This window comes from Equus asinus, chromosome 2 (genome assembly GCF_041296235.1).
Source record: "Equus asinus isolate D_3611 breed Donkey chromosome 2, EquAss-T2T_v2, whole genome shotgun sequence".
NCBI lineage: Eukaryota > Metazoa > Chordata > Mammalia > Perissodactyla > Equidae > Equus > Equus asinus.
In genome coordinates this window covers 97,509,260-97,518,903 of record NC_091791.1, presented here as the reverse complement: position 1 = coordinate 97,518,903, position 9,644 = coordinate 97,509,260, and the positions used below count along the sequence as shown (strand labels likewise).

General features: G+C 40.6%; 1 long non-coding RNA gene across 1 annotated transcript in view; it reads left to right on the top strand.

Annotated features, from left to right (window-relative positions):
- The first annotated feature begins 56 nt into the window (after positions 1–56).
- The window catches only part of LOC139041556 (uncharacterized), a 30,269-nt gene continuing 20,681 nt past the window's right edge, over positions 57–9,644 (top strand). Inside the window, exons 1-2 of the long non-coding RNA XR_011496935.1 lie at positions 57–376; positions 769–853. This is a non-coding gene — a long non-coding RNA (uncharacterized lncRNA). The remainder of the gene's footprint in view (positions 377–768; positions 854–9,644) is intronic.

Genomic DNA, 9,644 nt, shown 5'->3' with positions numbered 1-9,644 from the left:
GCTAGGGGTCAAGGGTCATGCGCTGGCCTCCTACCCCGGCGCGGGCGGGGTCATGCGAGGTCGCTTGCGCGCAAATATGTGGAAGAAGAACAGGGGCTGAGAGTTTTGGAGGAAGACCCGCGAGGTCGGAGCGGTGCAGGGGAGCCAGGGAGGATCTCAGGGGAAACAGGAAGGAAACTAGGCGAGTCCACGCTCCTGGAGGAATTGCACGCGCACACGAGGGTCATCAGCACCTCTGTGCAATACCACACCGACATCGGGAGAGCGACGATCGCAAGGGACGGCTGTGTCTGGCCGCACGTCGTCGGGAGCTTTTAGGAATTTACTTTTGCCTGAGCTGCGGGAAGGGACCCTTTCTGGAAGTTGAGGAGTTAATGTGGGTGAATGAATGTGGCGATCCTGTGTCGGGGAGTTCTTCTCGAGGCTTTTGAGTGGAGAGAAGGGCCGTGTTCTTGGTGAACAGAAGGAATTTCCCCACATGCTGAGTTGTTCGTGGACTGCCCGCTCCCACATGGCTGAAAGGGGCGTGAGCAGCGCTCTGGGGAGGGTTTGCGCTAAGTATGTGATACGTTTGCAAAGTGGGAATGTCCCACACGTCGATTTCTCTTCCCCGACAGCTTCCCTTCTCCAACTCCACTCCCTTTAAAAAATACAAAAGGCTTTTTCGTTTAAAATTTAAGTGTTTGAAGTAAATGTCCAAATCATTCCCTTTTAATTTTGTATTTTAATTTATTGGGCAGTAAGAATGCATATGCTGTATTTTTACAGTTAAGGTACATGGACAGCAGAGAAGATGAACAGATCCGAGGGATCACTATGAAATCCAGTGCCATTTCACTCCATTATACAGAAGGTAAATCAGGCTGTGTCTTAAAGAAAATAATTCCGTGTCCTTTCTCTTCCTGAATTGTGTGCCTCAGTTTCTTTGCTTTATGTTCTGCAAATTTCCTTTTGGCCCCTCCAAATGATCTGTTGTCAGAGTCCAGCTGTCCAGACCTGGATGCAGATGGGGATGGTTGACTGGCCTGAGAGCAGCTCTGGCCGTTCACCCCTGCCCCTGTGCACCAGGCGATGGGATGGGTGTCTTCCTGAGGAAAGTCAGAGTCCTAGGGCCTTGCTGGTTCAGCCCTAGTGCTCCCTTTCTTGGCTGGTCCTTGTTCTGTCCCGTGGCCTGCATATTGGGTTTAGAGTCTTACTTAACTGTGGGTTTCCATGATCCTTAAAGCTTGCTGTCCCCAAGTCAGAATGTCATTTTGACAGTAACACTTCTAGGAATTTATCTGACAGAAATCGTCATACAAATGTCATACAGAGTTCTACCTGTGAGATGGATGTTCATTGATATTCACCAAAAAGTCTGTGTTAGTGAAAAAATGCCAACAACCTTAATGTCTGTCCTTGGACAGTGGTTAAGTAAACCTGTACCACCGTGTTGTGAAATGCTGTGCAGCTGTTCACACAATTGTTTGATCTACATGTAATTATATAGAAAAACATGCTGAGAGACAAACAGCAAGTTGCAGAGTAAATACTTGTAAGATATGAATGTGTTTTGGTAATAAAAATACATTATGCATGTAGATAAAGATGTCTGGCAGGACACACACCAAAATCTTAACAGTAGTTATCTCCAGGGGCTGGATTATGCGAAACTTGCACATTGCAAAATATTTATTTTTTGTACTGTTTGGAAATTTTACACAAAATGTGTGTTTTTGCAATTAGAAGAAAATAGTAAAGATATATTTCATTCCCCTAATGGCCTGACCTGTGGTTCGTCCTTCATAGTGTCGTTATCTCTGGCGCTGACACCAAGGGATGCACCGTGGGGGCATGACAGTTCCCTTTGAGGGGAGTCTTGGAATTATTTTTGTACTAAACCAGTTTGAAGCTCTCAGGTACATGAATTCTCGGTGTTTAATATTTAAACTAATGCCTTATTTTTTAAAACTACCTTACATTGTAAAGGGTCCGTCCTCCTTCTGTGATGCAGTGAATGGGTCAGTGGTCAGTTTCTTTCTCTTCTCTCCTTATTTTTATAGACTTCAGAAGATCTGTCGCTGTCCTTTCTCTATACTCACATCATTAGTGAGTTTTTATTTGAAGATTCCTCTAGTGTCAGTTTTAGTTGCTCTCTCTGCACTTTGGCTCCAGTTCCCCCACCCCTTTGTTTAACTGTCTTATTAAGGTTTACGTGGCATTCACCTGTTCCAGTTCACTTTCGTCTTTCTGGTATGAGACTGAGAAAGAGGGCCTGTAGGACTGTCGACGCAAATAATCCATAACCAATCTATAAATGAAAATTTGGGTGAGTTTATTCTGAGCTTAAATCTTAGGATTATAACCCGGGAGAGTCTTTCCACAAAGGAACAGAGCACTCCAAAGAAGTGGGGGTACATAGGGAAATTATATACCCTCAAAGAGGGTGTTTCACGTATGATTGAAATGTCCCTCCCACAATAGTCACAAGATTGTCCTGTCTGCACAGCGCTTGATGGACACAGCAGGTAGTGGTCTGCTATCTCAGTGGGCGTAGCAGGAGGCAAGTCTATTGTCTGGAGCTGGGCGGTCACAGGTGAGCGCAGCAATCAGTTTCTAGCCTAAGGAAAGATGCTTAATCCTTAAGGAGATGCCAATGTTGGGAGGGGGAAGGAAGTTGCACCTTTATCTCAAGGGCCTTTTGCTCTTGCCATAGGGAATCTCTAAAGCAGATATACAATGCATGCTCAACGGTCAGGCCCTTTTGGAAAGACAAGGTCAGGCCGAATTAGGTTTACACCAAAATGGCTTCCTCATATATTCCAATATATCCTATTACTTGCCATTTTTATTTGACAGGACCTTGGGGACTGAGAGGTCTCCCATCTGTTCTGTTGGACTCTGATCTTGGGCATCTCGATCTCGGTTTGCTTCAGATAGGCTTTCTTGATTGCACAGAACAGAGACTTAAGCCAGCTTGGGTTGGGGTGGCTTATTGAAAGAATATGCGTGAAATTATATTGGAAACAATATTCAGGAAAATCAAAAAGCAGAAGCGCTGTTGGAGTGACATCTCATAGAAATTGAAATCACCTGTCGATTCTGGACCCAAGATTGCCGTAGAGACCATCAGTAAAAGTTGATGGACCTTCCCTCTGGAACTCCACTGCTGTCTTTGGGTTTAGTTCTGTGTTTTTCTCTCTCTTATTAACCTATAAGCCTCTTCCTTATCTCATGGCTTTTGCCTGCTCTTAGTGTCTCCATCCTCATGATCCCACCTTGCCCTGACCTTTCTTCTCAATTCCTGTCTGTTTTTTTGCCTTATTTCCTTTGTGTTGCTCTCGTTTAGCCACACCTGCTTTCTGCCCCCAACCCCTCCTTAACCCCTGGCAACCACTAACTGTTCTCCATTTCTATACTTTGTTATTTCAGGAATGTTGTAGAAATGGAATCAAACAATATGTAACCTTGTCTAGATTTGCTTTTTTCACTCATCGTAATTCTCTAGAGACTTAATCTAAGCTGTTGGGTGTGTCAATAGTCCGTTCATTTTTATTGCTTAGTATTCCATGGTGTGGCTGTATCAGTTTAACTATTCACCCAGAAGGACATCTGGGCTTTTTCCAGTTTTTGGCTGAGTAAAGCTACTGTAAGCATTTATATATAGGTTTTCATGTGAACCTAAGTTTTTATTTCTCTGGGACAAATGCCCGGGAGTGCATTTGCTGGGTCATATGGTAGTTGTATGTTTAGTTTTTAAAGAAACTGTCAAACTGTTTTCCAGAGGGGGTGTACCATTTTTCATTTCCACCAGCAACATGTGAATGATCCAGTATCTCCACGTCTTCACCATCATTTGGTCTTTTGTCACTTTTTTTAAAAACCATTCTGATAGCTGTGTATTGATGTGTTGTTGTGATTTTAATTGTCATTTTCCTACTCGTAATGTTGTACATCTTTTCTGGTGCTGATTTGTCGTCTGTCTACTCTTTGGGGTGAAATATCTCTTCGTGTCCTTTGCACATTTTCTTTCTTTAGTTGAGGTATAATTGACATAATATTAAAGTGTATGACATAGTGGTTGATATTTGCATATATTGCAGAATGATCACGAGTCTACTAGTTACAAAAGATCTTTTTCTTGTGATGAGGAATTTTAAGATGTACTCTCTTAGCAACTTTCAAATATGAATACAGTTTTATTAGCTATAGTCACCACGCTGTACTTGACATCCCCGTGACTTACTGACTTTATAACCAGGAGTTTGCCCCTTTGACCCCTTCACTCTGCCTTTGGCAACCACCTATGTGTTCTCTGGGTCTATGAGTTGGTGGGGTTTCTTTGCTTTTTTTAGATTCCACATGTAAGTGAGACCATACGGTATTTGTCTTTCTCTCTCTGACTTATCTCACTCTGCATAATGCCTGCCAGGTGCATACATGTCGCAAATGGCAAGGTTTCATTCTTGTTTATGGCGGAGTAGTATTCCATTGTATGTATGTATTGCATCTTTATCCATCGATGGACACTTAGGTTGTTTGCGTATCTTGGCTGTGGTGAGTATGCTGCAGTGAACGAGGGGGTGCACGTATCTTTTCAAATTAGTGTTTTCGTTTTCTTCAGATAAATGCCCAGAAGGAAAATTGTTGGATCATATAGTAGTTCTATTCTGAGGAACCTCCATACTGTTTTCCATAGTGGTTGCACCAATTTACATTCACACCAACAGTGCACAAGGCTTCCCTTTTCTCCACATCCTCAGCAACACTTGTTATTTCTTGTCTTTTTGATAATAGGCTTTCTAACAGATGTGACGTGATATCTCCTTGTAGTTTTTTATTATTGAGTTCATAATAGTTTACAACATTGTGAGATTTCACTTATACATTATTGCTTGTCTGTCACTGTATAAATGCTCCCCTTCACCCCCTGTACCCACCCCCAGCCCCCTTTCCCCTGGCAACTGCTGATCTGTTCTCTTTGTCCGTGTGTTTATCTTCCACATATGAGTGAAATCATGTGGTGTTTGTCTTTCTCTGTCTGGCTTATTTCGCTTAGCATAATACCCTCCAGGTCCATCCACATTGTTGTGAATGGGACAACTTTGTCTATTTTTATGGCTGAGTAGTATTCCATTGTATATTTATACCACATATTCTTTATTCAATCATCAGTTGATGGGGACTTGGGTTGCTTCCACATCTTGGCCATTGTGAATAATGCTGCAGTGAACACAGAGGTGCGTAAGTCTCTTTGAATTGCTGATTTCAAGTTCTTTGGATAGATACCCAGTAGTGGGATAGCTGGGTCATATGGTATTTCTATTTTCACTTTTTTGAGACCTCTCCATACTGTTTTCCATAGTGGCTGCACCAGTTCCCATTCCTGCCAGCGGTAGGTGAGGGTTCCCTTTTCTTTTTTTTTTAAAAAGATTGGCACCTAAACTAACAACTGTTGCCAATCTTCTTTTTTTTTTCCTGCTTTTTCTCCCCAAATCCCCCCAGCACATAGTTGTATATTTTAGTTGTGGGTCTTTCTAGTTGTGCTCTGGGGGATGCTGCCTCAACATGGCCTAATGAGGGGTGCCATGTCTGTGCCCAGGATCCAAACCAGCAAAACCCTGGGCTGCCGAAGCAGAGCGCCACAGGGCCAGCCCCAAGGGTTCCTTTTTCTCCCCAACCTCTCCAACATTTGTTATTTTTTGTCTTGGTGATTATAGCCATTCTGATGGGCAAGAGGGGATATCTCATTGTAGTTTTTGATTTGTATTTCCCTGATTAGTGATGTTGAACATCTTTTCATGTATTTATTGGCCATCTGTATATCTTCTTTGGAGAACTGTCTGTTCATATCTTCATCCCATTTTTTGATCAGGTTTGTTTTTTTGTTGTTCAGGTATGTGAGTTCTTTACATATTATGGAGATTAGCCCCTTGTCAGATATATGATATGCAAATATTTTCTCCCAATTGGTGGTATTTTTGTTTTGATCCTAGTTCCTTTTGCCTTGCAGAAGCTCTTTAGTCTGATGAAGTCCCACTTGTTTATTTTTTCATTTATTTCCCTTGTCCAAGAAGACATGCTATTTGAGAAGATCCTTTAAAGTTTGATGTCAAAGAGTTTACTACCAGTATTTTCTTCCAGAAGTTTAATGGTTTCAGGTCTTACCTTCAAGTTGTTGATCCATTTTGAGTCTGTTTTTGTGTATGGCATAAGATAATGGTCTACTTTCATTCTTTTGCATGTGGCTGTCCAGTTTTTCCAACACAGTTTATTGAAGAGACTGCCTTTTCTCCATTGTAAGAGCTTAGCTCCTTTGTCAGAGGTTAGCTTTCTGTAGATGTGTAGGTTTGTTTCTGGGCTTTCAGTTCTGTTCCGTTGATCTATGTGCCTGTTTTTGTACCAGTACCATGCTGTTTTGATTACTATAGCTTTGCAGTACATTTTGAAGTCAGGGATTGTGATACCTCAGCTTTGTTCTTTTTCTCAGGATTCCTTTAGCTATTAGGGGTCTTTTGTTGCCCCATATGAATTTTAGGATCTGTTGTCCTATTTCTGTGAAGAATGTCACTGGGACTCTGATTGGGATTGCATTGAATCTGTAGATTGCATTAGGTAGTATGGATATTGTAACTATATTTATTCTTCCAATCCGTGTGCATGGAATATCTTTCCATTTCTTTATGTCATCATTGATTTCTTTCAATAATCTCTTATAGTTTTCAGCGTATAGATCTTTCACCTCCTTGGTTAAATCTCCTCCGAGATATCTTATTCTTTTTGTTGTGATTGTAAATGGGATTGTATTCTTGAGTTCTCTTTCTGTTAGTTCATTATTAATGTATAGAAATGCAACTGCCTTTTGTACGTTGATTTTGTACCCTGCAACTTTACTGTAGTTGTTGATTATTTCTAATAGTTTTCTTGTGGATCCTTTAGGGTTTTCTATATATAAGGTCATGTCATCTGCAAACAGCAAGAGTTTCACTTCTTCGTTTCCTATTTGGATTCTTTTTATTTCTTTTTCTTGTCTAATTGTTCTGGCCCAAACCTACAGTACTATGTTGAATAGGAGTGGTGATAGTGGGCATCCTTGTATTGTTCCTGTTCTCAGAGGGATGGCTTTCAGTTTTTCCCATTGAGTATGACATTGGCTATGGGTTTGTCACATATGGCCTTTGTTATGTTGAGATAGTTTCCTTGTGTCCCAATTTTTTTTAAGAGTTTTTATCATGAGTGGCTGTTGGATCTTGTCAAATGCTTTCTCTGTGTCTATTGAGATGATCATGTGGTTTCTATTCCTCATTTTGTTAATGTGGTGTATCACATTGATTGATTTTTGGATGTTGAACCATCCCTGTGCTCTGGAATAAATCCCACTTGATCTTGATGTATAATCCTTTTGATGTGTTGCTCTAATCAGGTTGCCAGTGTTCTATTGAGAATTTTTGCATCTGTGTTCATCATTGATATTGGCCTGTAGTTTTCCTTTTTTGTGCCGTCCTTGTCAGACTTTGGTATCAGAGTGATGTTGGCCTCATAGAATGTGTTAGGAAGTGTTCCATCCTCCCTAATTTTTTGGAATAGCTTGAGAAGGATAGGTATTAAATCCTCTCTGAAAGTTTGGTAGAATTCCACAGGGAAGCCATCTGGTCCTGGGCTTTTATTATTTCGGATGCTCTTGATTGCTGTTTCAATCTCTTTACTTGTGATTGGTCTATTCAGATTCTCTATTTCTTCTTGATTCAGCTTTGGGAGGTTGTAAGAGTCTAAGAATTTATCCATTTCTTCTAGATTGTACAATTTGTTGGCAAATAGCTTTTCACAGTATTCTCTTATAATACTTTGTATTTCTATGGTATCCATTGTAATTTCTCCTCTTACATTTCTAATTTTATTTATCTGAGCTTTCTCTCTTTTTTTTCTCTGTAAGTCTGGCTAGATGTTTGTCAATTTTGTTTATCTTCTCAAAGAACCAGCTCTTTGTTTTACTTAGCCTTTCTACTGTCATTTTTGTTTCAACTGCCGTTATTTCTGCTCTAATTTTTATTATTTCCCTCCTACTGACTTTGGGCTTTGTTTGTTCTTCTTTTTCTAATTCAGTTAGGTGTAGTTTGAGATTGCTTATTTGGGATTTTTCTTGTTTGTTAAGGTGTGCCTGTATTGCAATGAATTTCCCTCGTAGGACCACTTTTGCTGCATCCCATGTGAGTTGGTATGGTATGTTTTCATTCTGGTTTGTCTCGAGATATTTTTTTATTTCTCCTCTGATTTCTTCAATGATCCTTTGGTTATTCAATAGCATGTTGTTTAGTATCCATGCCTTTGTCCCTTTCTCAGCTTTTTTCTTGTAGTTGATTTCTAGTTTCAGAGCATTGTGGTTGGAAAAGATGCTTGTTATTATTTCACTTTTCTTAAATTTATTGAAGCTTACCTTGGTTCCCAACATATGGTCTGTCCTTGAGAATGTTCCATGCGCACTTGAGAAGAATGTGGATTGTGCTGTTTGGGATCGAGTGTTCTATGTATATGTATTAAGTCCAACTGGTCTAGCTGTTCATTCTGTTCCACTGTTTCCTTGTTGACTTTCTGTCTGGATGATCTATCCATTGATGTGAGTGGAGTGTTTAGGTCCCCTAGTATTATTGTGTTGTTGTTAATATCTCCTTTTAGGTTTGTTAATAGTTGCTTTATTTACTTTGGTGCTCCAGTGTTGGATGCATAGATATTCATAAATGTTATGTGGAGTGTCCCTTTGATCATTATAAACTGCTTCTCTTTGGCTCTGTTTGTCTTATCTTGAGGTCACCTGCTTTCTTCTGTTTGCCATTAGCTTGGAGTATTGTCTTCCACCCCTTTACTCTGAGCCTGTGTTTGTGCTTAGAGCTGAAATGTGTTTCCTGGAGGCAGCATATTGTTGGCTCTTGTTCTTTAATCCATCTCATCACTTTGTGTCTTTTTATTAGAGAATTCCATCCATTTACATTTAGGGTGATTATTGATATATGAGGGCTTAATGCTGCCATTTTATCACTCGTTTTCTGGGCTCCTGCATTTCCTTTGTTTCTTGTCCCGTGTATTTGTGGTTTTTTTTTTTTTTTTTTTTTACAGATTGGCACCTGGGCTAGCAACTGTTGCCAATCTTTTTTTTTTTCCCTGCTTTATCTCCCCAAACCCCCCCTGTACACAGTTGTATATCTTAGTTGCAGGTCCTTCTAGTTGTGGGATGTGGGATGCCGCCTCAATGTGGCCTGACGAGCGGTGCCATGTCCGTGCCCAGGATCCGAACCCTGGGCCACTGCAGCGGAGCGCGCAAACTTAACCACTTGGCCACGGAGCTGACCCCTCTTGTCCCGTGTATTTTGGACTAGCAATTTGGTTAGGTAGTTTTGTATGCTGGATTTCTTAGTTTTCTCCTTATTTATTGTTTGTGACTCTGATCTACTTTTTTGTTCAGTGGGTACCATGAGGTTTGTATGCAAAGTCTCATAGATGAGATAGTCCATTTTCTGATGAACTCTTTATTTCCTCAGATTAAGCTGATTCAGTCCCTTTCCTCTTCGCCTCCTAAGTTATTTTTTGTCACATCTTATTCCATCTGGTGTTGTGAGTTTGTGGTTAAAATGACAAGATTGTATTTGTTTTTGGTGTTTTCCTTCCCTTTA